The sequence below is a fragment of the Papaver somniferum genome, chromosome 7, assembly GCF_003573695.1.
Source record: "Papaver somniferum cultivar HN1 chromosome 7, ASM357369v1, whole genome shotgun sequence".
NCBI classification, from domain to species: domain Eukaryota; kingdom Viridiplantae; phylum Streptophyta; class Magnoliopsida; order Ranunculales; family Papaveraceae; genus Papaver; species Papaver somniferum.
In genome coordinates this window covers 87,289,511-87,302,377 of record NC_039364.1, presented here as the reverse complement: position 1 = coordinate 87,302,377, position 12,867 = coordinate 87,289,511, and positions in this window count along the sequence as shown.

Here is a 12,867-nt window from a genome sequence, read left to right as displayed (position 1 = left end):
TTTTCTCGAAATCGTGTGTTGGTAAAGCGTTTCGCTTTGATCAAGTTTATCTTCACCTAGTGACGAAAGTCATGAAAAGTTTCAATTACTTTGAGAATTGATCTGACGTGAAACAGTCTGTGAATAACGGCTATATAATGTCCTCTGAGAATGTCGTAATGATTGGAATGAGAGTTTAGATTACATAACCATGTATTCCTTAATCCGAAGTTTTCGAACTTTGTTGATTGAGAGAAACCGGAGGAATTGGCTTTGCCAAGTCCGCGAACTCAGTTTGCGAACTCAGTCCGCGAACTGACGGAAGTTCTCTTGCCGAGAATTTCTGCTGGGATTTTCCAAAAACTCGTTTGCGTGTTTAGTCCGCGAACTCAGTCCGCCAACCTAGTCCGCGAACTGATGGAAGTCTCTTTGCCGAGATTTTCTGCGGAGTTTGGAAAACTCTGCCGGTTGCCTTAAGTCCGCGAACTTGTTTGTGAGCTTAAGTGGTTATGATCTAAATATGTGCTCTGAACATGAAACTGAAATTACTAAGGAATGCTTTATGCAAACCGTGGCTATAAAGTTCATGAGACGATTCATCGAATCGAATCATCTTTGTTTCAATTGTGTCTTGTGTAGTTACATAAGATCTCATAGCAATTGAACAACTCTCTAACTAGTTTATTTGAGTCAATTGAACTAGTTATGGTGAAGAAGAACTAGATTAATATGAATTGCTCATATGGTTAACCTTTTGGGTTACTATGTTGAACCAACATACACGTACACTTTTGGGCATGGTTTTCACAAACCCAGTAAACGTCTACCCAAGTGTGTGTGACAAGCTAAGTTTTTGATCTAACGGTTGAGAAATATTAGCTTGAATCTAAATCAGGTTTTCATCTAACGGTGAATATGGATTGCTTTGTAACTAAGGAAAAACCCTGATTTGAAGGCTATATAAAGAAGACATCTAGCATTGTGCAAAGATAATCCCCACACGTCTGTGTGATACTAGTGCGCTCGCTAGAGTCGATTCTCCTTTAACCTTTGGTTTTCTTCTCTAAAACTAGGTTAACGACTTAAAGACTTCATTGGGATTGTGAAGCCAGACCGATACTACTTTTATCGTAGTTGTGTGATTTGATCTTGCATCTTCTATCATACAAGTACAATCTATTGATTGGCTTGAGATCGTGAGAGTTCTCCGATAGGCAAGATAAAGAAGTCACAAACATCTTCGTCTCACTGTTTGTGATTCTTCGACAAACCACTTGTGTAGTCAAGAAGGATTGTTGAGAGGTGATTGATTAATCTAGGCTGTTCTTCGGGAATATAAAACCGGATTATCAATTGGTTCCTGTTCACCTTGATTTTATATCTTAAGACGGAACAAAACCTAGGGTTTTTCTGTGAGAGATAGATTTATCCTTTGATAGACTTTTCTATATGAGACAGATTGGTTTATTATCAAGTCTGCGAGTTTGGGTTGCAACAACTCTTAGTTGTGGGTGAGATCAGCTAAGGGAATCAAGTGCGCAGTGTCCTGCTGGGATCAGATGAGTAGGAGTACAATTGTACCTTAGATCGGTGGGAGACTGATTGGGATTCAACTATAGTCCAGTCTGAAGTTAGCTTGGAGTAGGCTAGTGTCTGTAGCGGCTTAATACAGTGTATATTCAATCTGGACTAGGTCCCGGGGTTTTTATGCATTTGCGATTTCCTCGTTAACAAAACTTCTGGTGTCTGTGTTATTTCTTTTCCGCATTATATTTTTATACAATTGAAATAATACAGGTTGTGCGTTAAAAATCATCAATTGGAAATCTGACCTTTGGTTGTTGATTGATATTGATTGATCCTTGGACATTGGTCTTTGGTACCGTCCAAGTTATCTCTCTTTGATAAAGACACACAGATTTCCATTTGCTTGAGTAAAGATCAAATCGAGAGATTGAGATACAAACTCTTTGATATTTCTTTTTATTGATTGAGTCTAACTGTCTAGTTGATTCTCATAAAAAGTGTATTGGAGTTTGTCCATACAGATTGCTAAGCGAAATATTGGGTGGTGGTGTTAGACCCCCGCTTTTCATAAGCTCAACTACACAAACTATGTCCTAGTCCGAGACATCTATAAATAGTCTAGAAATCAAGACTTATAGTTTTGATCACTAATATTGGAAAACATGCTTGAGATATCAACGCATGCGAGTTCGGCCGAGCAGTGCTCTAACACAAATGACATTTCTACACTCTCGCGAAGCACACTCGTTGGAAAGTTAAAGATCTTTAATCATGAATCACAGTCTGTTCAAACTAAAGGAATTGCTTTCAAAGCTGCAAAAATTCCAAAAGCTCTAATGGAGAAGAATAGACAGATGGATGATTCAGATAAACAGATTGCAGAAATTTCTGATGATGAAATTGAACAATCATTATCATTGATCATTAGACAGTTTAGAGATCTCTTGAGGAAAAGAAATAAGAGATTCATAAAAGATACTTATCGATCTTCTCGTCCACATGATCATGTTCCTGTCAAGAAAGATCAAGAAGAAGATGATGAATATCAACCTCGGTGTTTTAAGTGTAATGGGTTTGGTCATATGGCTAAAGACTATCCCAATCTTAAGAAATACACTGGAAGCAAGGCACTGGCTGTAACTCTTGATGAGTCCTCTGATTCATATACCTCTGAAGAAGAGGAAACAACTAATATTGCATTAGTTTTCAATCTTATTCCTTCATCCTCCATTAGTGATTTAACCATTTTAAAAATGGACATGTCTTCCGATATTATTAAATCATATAATGGTAAAGGGAAAAATAAGACAATATGCAAAAACTGTCTCAAAAACAGAATTGCTAAAAGTTGCATAGGCAACCCAAGTCAATCTCAAGATACTTCGTTAGTTCGAAGTAATAAAAAGAGACTCTTTCATACGATACTAGATCAAGAACACTCTGGTTGTTCAAAATTCCATAATGAGAGAAAACCTTATACTAATACCACCTGATCGGTATTAGAATTATTTCCTCACCACGTGTACCAAATTTTGTGTGAGGAAAAATAAAGATCAAGGCACTTATGTGTAGATTATGGGAATAAAAATCTAGTAATTGAAAAAAAATGTGAGATATTCGTATTTATGGGAATATTATATTTTTGAAAGTATGAAAGCTATAAAAAGATCCTTCTCCTTCTTTGGTCATTCCATGTCCGAATTATGAGTCTGGACCAAATGTATTCTCTTGATAAGATGCTAGATCAGAAAGATCACGTCAAGAATAAGTTTGCATCTTCTCTGTATATTGAGAAATCAAAGAGTAAAATCAAAAAGAGAGATTGGCTTAGCAAGAAGGAAAGAGAGAATATGCTGAAGAAAGATCAGTGTATCGAAGCATTGGCACACTTCTGTGTTCAATCAAAGACAGAATTACATATTCTTGCAGAATCCTTCACAAAAATTTCTCAACTGCAAAAAATTCTGGTCAAACAACAAGGTTATGTACTTGAAGAATTTCACGAGTTGAAGACTGAAAGTAATAATCTACCTTCCTCCAGCATTGAGATGAAGGATTAATCAAGGAAAATAGACATCAGTTTTTGATCTCTGTCAATAATTGTATAATGTCTATTTTGAATAAAACTATCTATTATTTATGAATAAAATTATTATTTTATAATTTTTCGTGTGATAGTTTTCGATTACATAGCCTGTGCTTGAATGCTTTCTATTATTGCTATGTGTTTATGGGATGTTTGATTTCGGTTTTCATAACCTTAATATTCGATCTCATACTGTGTGAACCATTATGGTTTGGGTGACTTTTTGATTTAGCGGGATTGAGTTATAGCCCATGTTAGTAGGATTTATCAAAGGATCATAAGGGGTTCCGATTGAAACTCATGTGTGAAAAAGTCACAATATGTTGAATTGTTTTTGGTTTAGTATAAAAGCATATGCATTTCGGGTTTTCAACTTTTGCATCGCATTAGTTAAGACCGATTTTCAACCTTTCTAAAGGTTGGCTTTTGTTGTTGTTCTTTTGTCTTGCGAGAGGATGAAAACACAACGGGGGAGAGTTCTATATGAACTTGCGCTTAATGATATATCTTTCTAGGGTGAAGAGGATGCGGAGCTTGAGGTAATGAATTTGTTAGTTAATCGTTTTCCTGTTTAAGAAAACCTTATTTTATTGCATATATTTTGCTTTTGCTTAACAAAATTTCGGTACAATTGATGTTTATTCCATTATTTGTGTATGGATGTGTGTGTGATTCAATTGTTTCCGGTTGAGAAAAACTATTGTTATCTTGCTTTATTTTTTGGCATCAATTGTTTAGGCTTAACGAAATTTCGGTGCAATTGAGGTGCTTTAATGTCTATGTTTTTTTCAATTTCTTTTGGTTAAGATAAATAATTATGCAAGTTGATTTATTTAGTTTGTATGAATTTTTTATGGCTTAACAAAAAATTCCGGGATCATTTGTTTAGTCCAATTCGAATCCGGATAAGAGAAACTAAGTTAATTATAATCTTAGTTAGACTTATCAAAGTGGAGGATTCGGTTATTCAAGTCTAATTGAATGCCTTAACAAGAAATACTAGTTAACTAACCTAGTACTCGTCGTGTTTAAAGTGAAAGGTCTAAGTTATTATTCGAATAATTAGAACCTGATGACAAGCGATTGTATTTGTACAATCGGTTTAGCAAAAGAACTAAGGTGCTTAGTCAATTTTTAATTTGCTAAACTATTACGGAAAATTGCTTCAGGCAATTGTTTTCTTGATAACATATCAAAATAAAATTACTTTGTAATTTCGGTTTTGATATTGGTTATCTAAAATGGTATGTGAAACCTTCATTCTTAACTCTTATAGGTTATGCAAGTCTTTTAGATTTGTAAGATCCTTTCGGTTTGTCCTTTATTTGCTCGTACCTTTGTCATTTTGTAACAAAAAGGGGGAGAAATTTATGGAGTAAACAAGTGATGTCATTCACTAAGAAAAGGACAATGGTGCTAAAACGTTATATCTAACAAAAGAGTAAAGCATTGGCTAAGGGGGAGAAACATATCATATGCTGATTTGTAGTTATATGGACTACAAGAGGAAATAACAAGATGTGCTGGATTTAAAATCTACCTATCTCACCTTTAGGGGGAGTATTAGCTTTGTTATTATAATGTAAACAACGACATTTATGGATTGAATATATGCAGGTTATTGTGTTGTTGAAACTTGGAATCAAGCGTATGTATAATGAATTCTTGTAATTTGTTTATCCATATGATGTAAGAGTTTTGTCACTAAAATTGACGAAGAGGGAGATTGTTAGAGCATTTCTCAGTTGAACCCACCAAGCATTGGTATGTCAAGTTTGGTTGTCATATTTTAGTGAACCAAAACTCATTTAAAGAGTCGCTTGATTATTTACTAGAGTCAACTTCGTATAGGTTAGCTAGAAAGTTATTAGGATATGAGACATACAAGTATTACTCGAAGACTTGAAGAATGTGAAGAAGTAAAGAGCTACATAGAGGACATCATCCTTCCTCTTGAGGTTAGTAATATTTTGACTTGAACTGTTTCATTCCTAACATATCTTTCAAGTCGTGCTATATTGAAAACATAACTGCGAAGCTGTGAATGATGATACTCTAGTTAGACGTAGTATTAAGGAATTATAATACGAAGTATTCTTTTGAACTTCATATATAAGACATCGATATAATCGCATGAATGTTATTGTGATTATGCATGGGTATGGGTGAAGATTTCGTCCTAGGAAACAATGTTTTACATTCGTTTAAATGAAGTACAATTCATAAACTTGTTTTGTGAATCGAAAGGAAAATCGCTAGGCTTATTGGTATTGTTATTCATTGCAAATATTTGGATTACCAATATGTTTGTTTAGTATAACCGCTCATAACTTGTTTATGTATCTTGGTAAAACTATTCACAATGCCTGGCTTATGTATCGATATGACTTTTATTAGTGAAACCAATCTTAAGTAATCACCTGAGATGGTATGATCGATATTTGTAATTGGTGTGACCATTCTTAGTCACTGGGTAACCGATCCTAGAACTTGGTGGGACTAATCACAAGATGTGTAATCGATCCTTGTAGTAGGTTAACAAGTTTTAGTAATTGGTGTAACCGATCCTATGACTTGTGCAACCGATCACAAGTAAGACCATGAGATAGTGGTAACCGATCCCGGTACTTAGTTAGCCATTTTATGGAAACTAGTGTAACCGATCCTAGTAGCCACTTGGAGGTAGAACCGAATTTTGTGTTTGGTAGAACCGTTAAACCCATGAATGGTGATTGAATGTTTTTGATCAATCACATAGTTCTTGGAAATCAGATGAACGAATTCTAAACTCGTTTGGAAGTGTGGCGAATCGGTTCCAAGATTGTAAATATGAAAAAGGATTTACAAAGTAAAGATGTCGACATACTTTGAACATGTGCAGTACTTCTTATTTATTATTGTTCAAAGATATTCCTTAATAACTAAAGGAGAATACCGGATCGAAATAAATTGAGAATCTTTTAATTAAGGTTTTTAATTTTATATGCTTTTAATTTCCATCAATTAAATGCATATCTTTAGAAAATAAAAATTGGTAATGTGCATTTACTAATTGGATATTTTCTCTGAGATTTCAGTCAATATTTGGACAGAGCATTTCCAGAAATTATGAAAACCGATTTTGGCTTTATTGCATATCTTTGAGAATATTCGGTTTTGTAAATTCCTTGGTGTCCAAACTTCCTTGGTCTATAAATATTGAAGTTTGCATTTCGTGCAAACTAATCCTCATAGCCAGTAAAACTACCTAGTTGTGTTGTTACTGGTGGAGCCGTCTATTCGGAGAGGAAAGTACCCTAATTAGGCGAAATCTCTTACGACCGCTCGTTTTAAAGACTTCCTTGGGATTGAAAATCTCTACGAGAACCGTTGGTGGGAAACTAGATAATTGCACTTTATTATTAGTTTTCAATTGATTTAATTGACTAACGGTTGTTGAACTTTGATTGCACCTAGTTTGTCTCTTCTGATATAAGATTCACTCAAACTAGATCGAAGTATCGACGGGGATCTTTAGACTATTTGTAGATCTAAAGACGTTTTGTGATAATCCATCGTTAACAGACTCCGTTCTGTGTGTGATTGATAACAAGAGATTCAAGTTGTTTGTGTGCAGGTGTTTATTGAAGATCTAAGAAGATTTCTAATTTGAATTCATATTATTTGTGTGCACAAAACTTGATCGGCTGGGGATCCAACTATAATCGGTTTATCTTTAGATAAATTGGATTGATTAGTTGCGTAGATCGGCGTCAATACATTTCTTTGTGTTTCATAGTATTGATTGCATAGTCTAAACAATTACTTTGGTAGTTGTTGAATAGACTGATCGATAACCCGATAAAGGAGTTTATTGGTTAAACGGAAGAGCCTTTTGTCAAACTCATATCACGTTGATTGAAAAGAGTTGTTACCGAACAGATTTGTTGTTCCTTTACTGTTTGGAATACAAACCAAAGGAGTTGTTCCAAGCGCGTGACTTATTGCAAGTTGGAGGCATAGGGATATGATGCGTGTCGTAACCACAACAAATTAATTAAGATATTTCCCACTAATTAACTGGTAATATAGCGGTAGTAAGAAATCGTTCCCACAGAGAGCCGTGTAATTGATAGGTTATTTAGATAACAAAATAAAGATAAAACAAAAGGGGGGTTTGATTGTAAGATGGATAAAAAGATAAAAATAAAGAAAATAGATGATCAAGGAGTCCTTCGCCGTTACCAAACGTTGACTCAGTAGTATACTTATCTATCTTCGTTAGAACCATTCATCACCAACCGTAGGAAAGCAGCTGGCGCAGTGCTATCCTCAAAGTCCCTTGTGTAACCAGATACTGAAGCGCTCGCATATCAAGTTCTATACAACTGAACCACCAAGTAGTAGAGCACTCAAGGTGTAACCCAACGTAAGCTTTAAGCTATGTGAACTTAGGTTGACCCTAGCAGTTAGACTCTTAGCGCAAGGTCCACTTACTAGTGTTGTCTTCACACAAGATTGCTCTACAGAATCCCTCTGAGAGGTCTCATGTTCTCTACTTTTCTAAGGATTATTCAACAATTACACGGATATCCTAACCCTTTACTAGCAATAGAATGATCAAAAGATTAATCCAGCGTGCACTCCGAACAATCTAATTAATCAATCATAAACCCTAGAAACAGTGAAAACAAACGATTATATGATTAAAACTCCGAATAGATTTATATAATTAATAAAGCTTCACGCTAGCACATTGAATTCATCATCAGTCAAGAAAGGTTTAGCTACACATGATTACAAAAGAATGGGTCCCCCCTAAAGGGGTATACCCTAGGTTTTGATGTAAAATTGTGTAAAAGATAATAATAGATGTCTTCTTATATAGAACTCTCAAGGTTAGGCTTTAGAATCCTTCCGGGACCGTGTTTCCTTGAGTTAGAAGTCAATTTCGCGTCCAAGTATGTCCCAGAAGTTGTCAGGTTCGGCTCATACGTGGATGGACTTCTTTGGCCGAACCTGACAAGTTATTTTTGCTCCACATGAGTGTCAGGTTCGGCTGAAAAGTGATGGATAGTTATCAGCCGAACCTGGGTTCGGCTAGGACTTCTTTCGGCCGAACGTTCTCCAGAATATTCTTGTATTTTCGTCCAAAACTTGCTCCAAAGTTCGGCTCACTTCATGGTTTTGCTTATTAGCCGAACCTTCTCCAGGATACTTTGTTCAAAACTCATTTATAGGTTCGGCCTAGGTCATTGGATCATCTTATAGCCGAACGTTTCTCCTTAAACTCTTCCGAAAACTTGATTTTTATGTTGAGGTTCGGCTGACTCGAGCTGCATGTTTTTGAGCCGAACCTCTCTCTGTAACTTCAAGTATCAACCTTGTTTTGCCCATAACTTCTTCGTTCGAACTCGGAATAACCTCATTATTTTTGCGTTCTTTTCGTATTCTCGTTCTCTTCAAGATGGTATTGAGAACTCCTAGATTTGAATGATTTGAATTTGGACTTTGGCCTTCCTTCATTGATAGACTCCACTTCCTTGTTCTTTTAAGCACATTGTAGTTCCTTTTTGGATGATTCACCTGATATGACACATAAACTAGAAAATAATCATAATAAAAAGTAATATGCAAGAATTATAGCTAGAACTAGCATGAAATTGACATTCTAAACATGTAAATTAAGCACTTATCAAATTCCCCCACACTTAGCATTTGCTAGTCCTCGAGCAAACTACCTAAATAAAAATTAAATACAACAACTCCATGTCGTCGAGGATACAGTTACTCTTAGCATGAATAACAGGCCTTTATACCCCTAGGTGTACCTAGTGGACGAGTTATAGTCTCGTGAGGGCTTACGAGAGATATACCCACAAAACCTTCTCCAACTTTAAAGAGTTCCAGCTTCCCAAGCATCCAAAGAGCTATGAGGACATAGAGTTTCTGCATGCTAGTAATAAGAAGTTAGAAGTACCAAAGAACATATTCTCATTCTTAAATGTTGAGTGAGAAATAACCACACCATAATGAGAGAACGCGTGTTTGAGAAACAATCAATAAGCATTTCGCCTCAACTTCTGCCTTACTTAAAAGGATTTTATGATAATTGCACTCAATAAGACGGCTTTTTTATGGATCTCACATGTGTGCAGGCAGGAATGAATAGAGAAATCCATACACACGTTGAATGGTGGGAAGGAAACCTTCCGAATTATTTCTGGAGACTCCACAAAATCGTGGAACATAAAGATATTTTTCTGATGATCTCTACGAAAGGAAATCAACCATTATTGCAAGGGAAAGAGTACTTACCACCTTCACATCTGATTGCAATGATGAAAGAACCACTCTCACAACATCCAATAGAAGCGTAGTCTTCCTTCGGCTCGTCTTCTTCATCTTGTTGGTATTCGTCTTTGGTCTTCAACTATTGATGATAAACTCTTGAACTTCGTAGAACTTCGACAATTTGTAACTCTTTTCCTCAGTTTCCTTGTTGCTTGAAACTTCTTTATATATTTATCTTCCACATGCCCTTATTAAATAAACAAACAAAATAACAAATTTTTCTCGATTTTTTTTTCTTCGATTTTTTTAGACAAGAAAAATAATACAAAAATAACAATGAAAATGACCATGGTGAAGTACTTTACCGCTTGATTCTTCACAACTTGTATTGTCTCGTATCATAAACTTCAATAACTTTCATCTTTTGATTTTCTTCGCTCTTATACTTAGTCTTCCACTTCGATATAGAATTCCGCTCATTATATGTAAGTCTTCAACATATGTGTAAAAATCTTCTCATGTATGTTGCTTTACTTGGATATGAAATTTCGCTCTTCCTTGTAGTGTTGCTTGTAAACCTCAAACGTCTTCAACTTTCCTTGTAGATTTTGATGTCGCTCCTTGTTGATGATGATGGTGTTTCTATGGATCTGTTGTTGGCGAGAGAGAGAGAGAATGGTGCTAAATGCAAATCAAACTACAAGAAAGTGGCTTTCATATATATACGTCACCCTCATGATTGACAAAATTAGCACTCAAGAGATCAAAGAGTAGTGCTTCTATTGGTGGGAGGTTGGGTAGCTCACCATTCTACCCGGAATTAACGTACGGTGACACACACTCAAAAGAAAGCTCTTTAATCATCTACAAAGAAATCTGGTCTGGTGCCTCAGTTGATATGAAAATAGGTAGTCTCCACTAATGATTGATCAACAACTCTAATAATGCATTTCTCCCTGCTCCTAATTTGCATCACCGGGCATGATTAAATCCATTATTTAACACTCTAAAAAGAAAGAAATCCAATTTAGTTCCCTAACACTTCCAAGTTCAGTTATGTCGGTCAGAATGCTCTATGTAAACATACCTGGAAGTATGCTAGTGACTCTAAAATATTTACAAGTTGGAGGTTTTTTTATGCAAAATTTTTGAAAAATCGACTCAAAAAGGCTAAAAACTCTATATGCAAAATATCCAAACACTCCCCCACACTTAAACTCTACATTGTCCTCAATGTAATTGACTCGTCCTAAGTAAAGTCAAGGTGGGAAATCCTAATATGATATGCAAAATAAGAAAACTAGAAACAAAAGGATAGAAAATACAAAATCTATGGGTTGCCTCCCATTCAGCGCTTAGTTTAACGTCCTCAGCCTGACCCCTTGGTTATCATCCATACACCAATAATCTGAAAATCTGATAGTCTGCCCAGAAAACAATCTGCAATTCAAATAAAAGCTTCAAAAAAACATTAACACAAAATATAAATATTGAAGATATCACTTTATTGAAGTTTCCCCCACACTTAGTCCTTTCTACACTCGAAAGTGGATAGAGAACATAGAATTCAGGGATTTCAAAAGGTTCTTTAGCTTGGCGAACCTGCAAACTAGAATCAAACACATCAAGTGTTGGATACTTAGAAGCAAAATAATCCGTTAAAATTTTGGAAGCACATAACTCCAATCCTAAGTGAGGTATTTTCCTAAAAGCTGGGTTAACAACTCTTTGAGAAGCTACTTCAATTGGATGGAAAGGATTAATAGATATAAAACTATGCAAAGGATTAGACAAACCTTGTACCGGATCCTCATTAATTAACTTTATTGAATTATTTACCTCAAGTATGTCGTGGTCCTCTATCGAACTCTGAATTTCTTCTTCAACCGAAATCTCAGCATCATTATATTTCAAGACAAGCTCAATTGGGTCTTCCACAACTTTAATCAATCTGGTTTCTTTCTCAATCTCTATCTCTTCAACAATCTCATCATCACAATCGGAATCCTCTTCAAAATCGTCAATAGAGAAACGACGTTCGAATTCCATATCCATGGCCTGGTTAATTTCTCCAAGAATCTTTTGTGATGCACCGGCTTCCTCCAGTTGGTTGTATCGCGCAAATAGTTTTCTGACGTTAACACGCTTTCCACCGTTATGCATAATCTCCTCTTTTGGAAAGAGAGAAGGAAAAACACGATAAAGAGGAGTAGGTTTTGATTCAATATCATAAATTTTTAATTCCAAAATCTCTGTCATCTGAACATTACTAGAAAACAATTGATCAAAAGCATAACTATCCTCCCATCCCTGTAATTTCTCACTTACATACCCGTCATAAGGTTGTTGATATGTATGAGAGTATCCATAAGTCTCCGTAGGGTATGGTTGGTAGTTTTTATATGAATGAGATTGAAATCCATATTGATTACCACTATTATATGTCTGTTATTGTGCTCCGTACATGTTATTTCCGTAAGGAAACATGACGACTCACAAGAAAGAGAAACTCAAAACAAGAATAAAAACAAGCTAAACAAATAACAAATCAATTAGCAACTGCTCCCCGGCAACGACGCCAAAATTTGATGCGTGTCGTACCACAACAAATTAATTAAGATATTTCCCACTAATTAACTGGTAATATAGCGGTAGTAAGAGATCGTTCCCACAGAGAGCTGTGTAATTGATAGGTTATTTAGATAGCAAAATAAAGATAAAACAAAGGGGGGGGGGGTTGATTGTAAGATGGATAAAAAGATAAAAATAAAGAAAAGAGATGATTAAGGAGTCCTTCGCCGTTACCAAACGTTGACTCAGTAGTATACTTATTTATCTTCGTTAGAACCATTCATCACCAACCGTAGGAAAGCAGCTGGCGCAGTGCTATCCTAAAAGTCCCTTGTGTAACCAGATACCGAAGCGCTCGCATATCAAGTTCTATCCAACTGAACCACCAAGTAGTAGCGCACTCAAGGTGTAACCCAACGAAATCTTTAAGC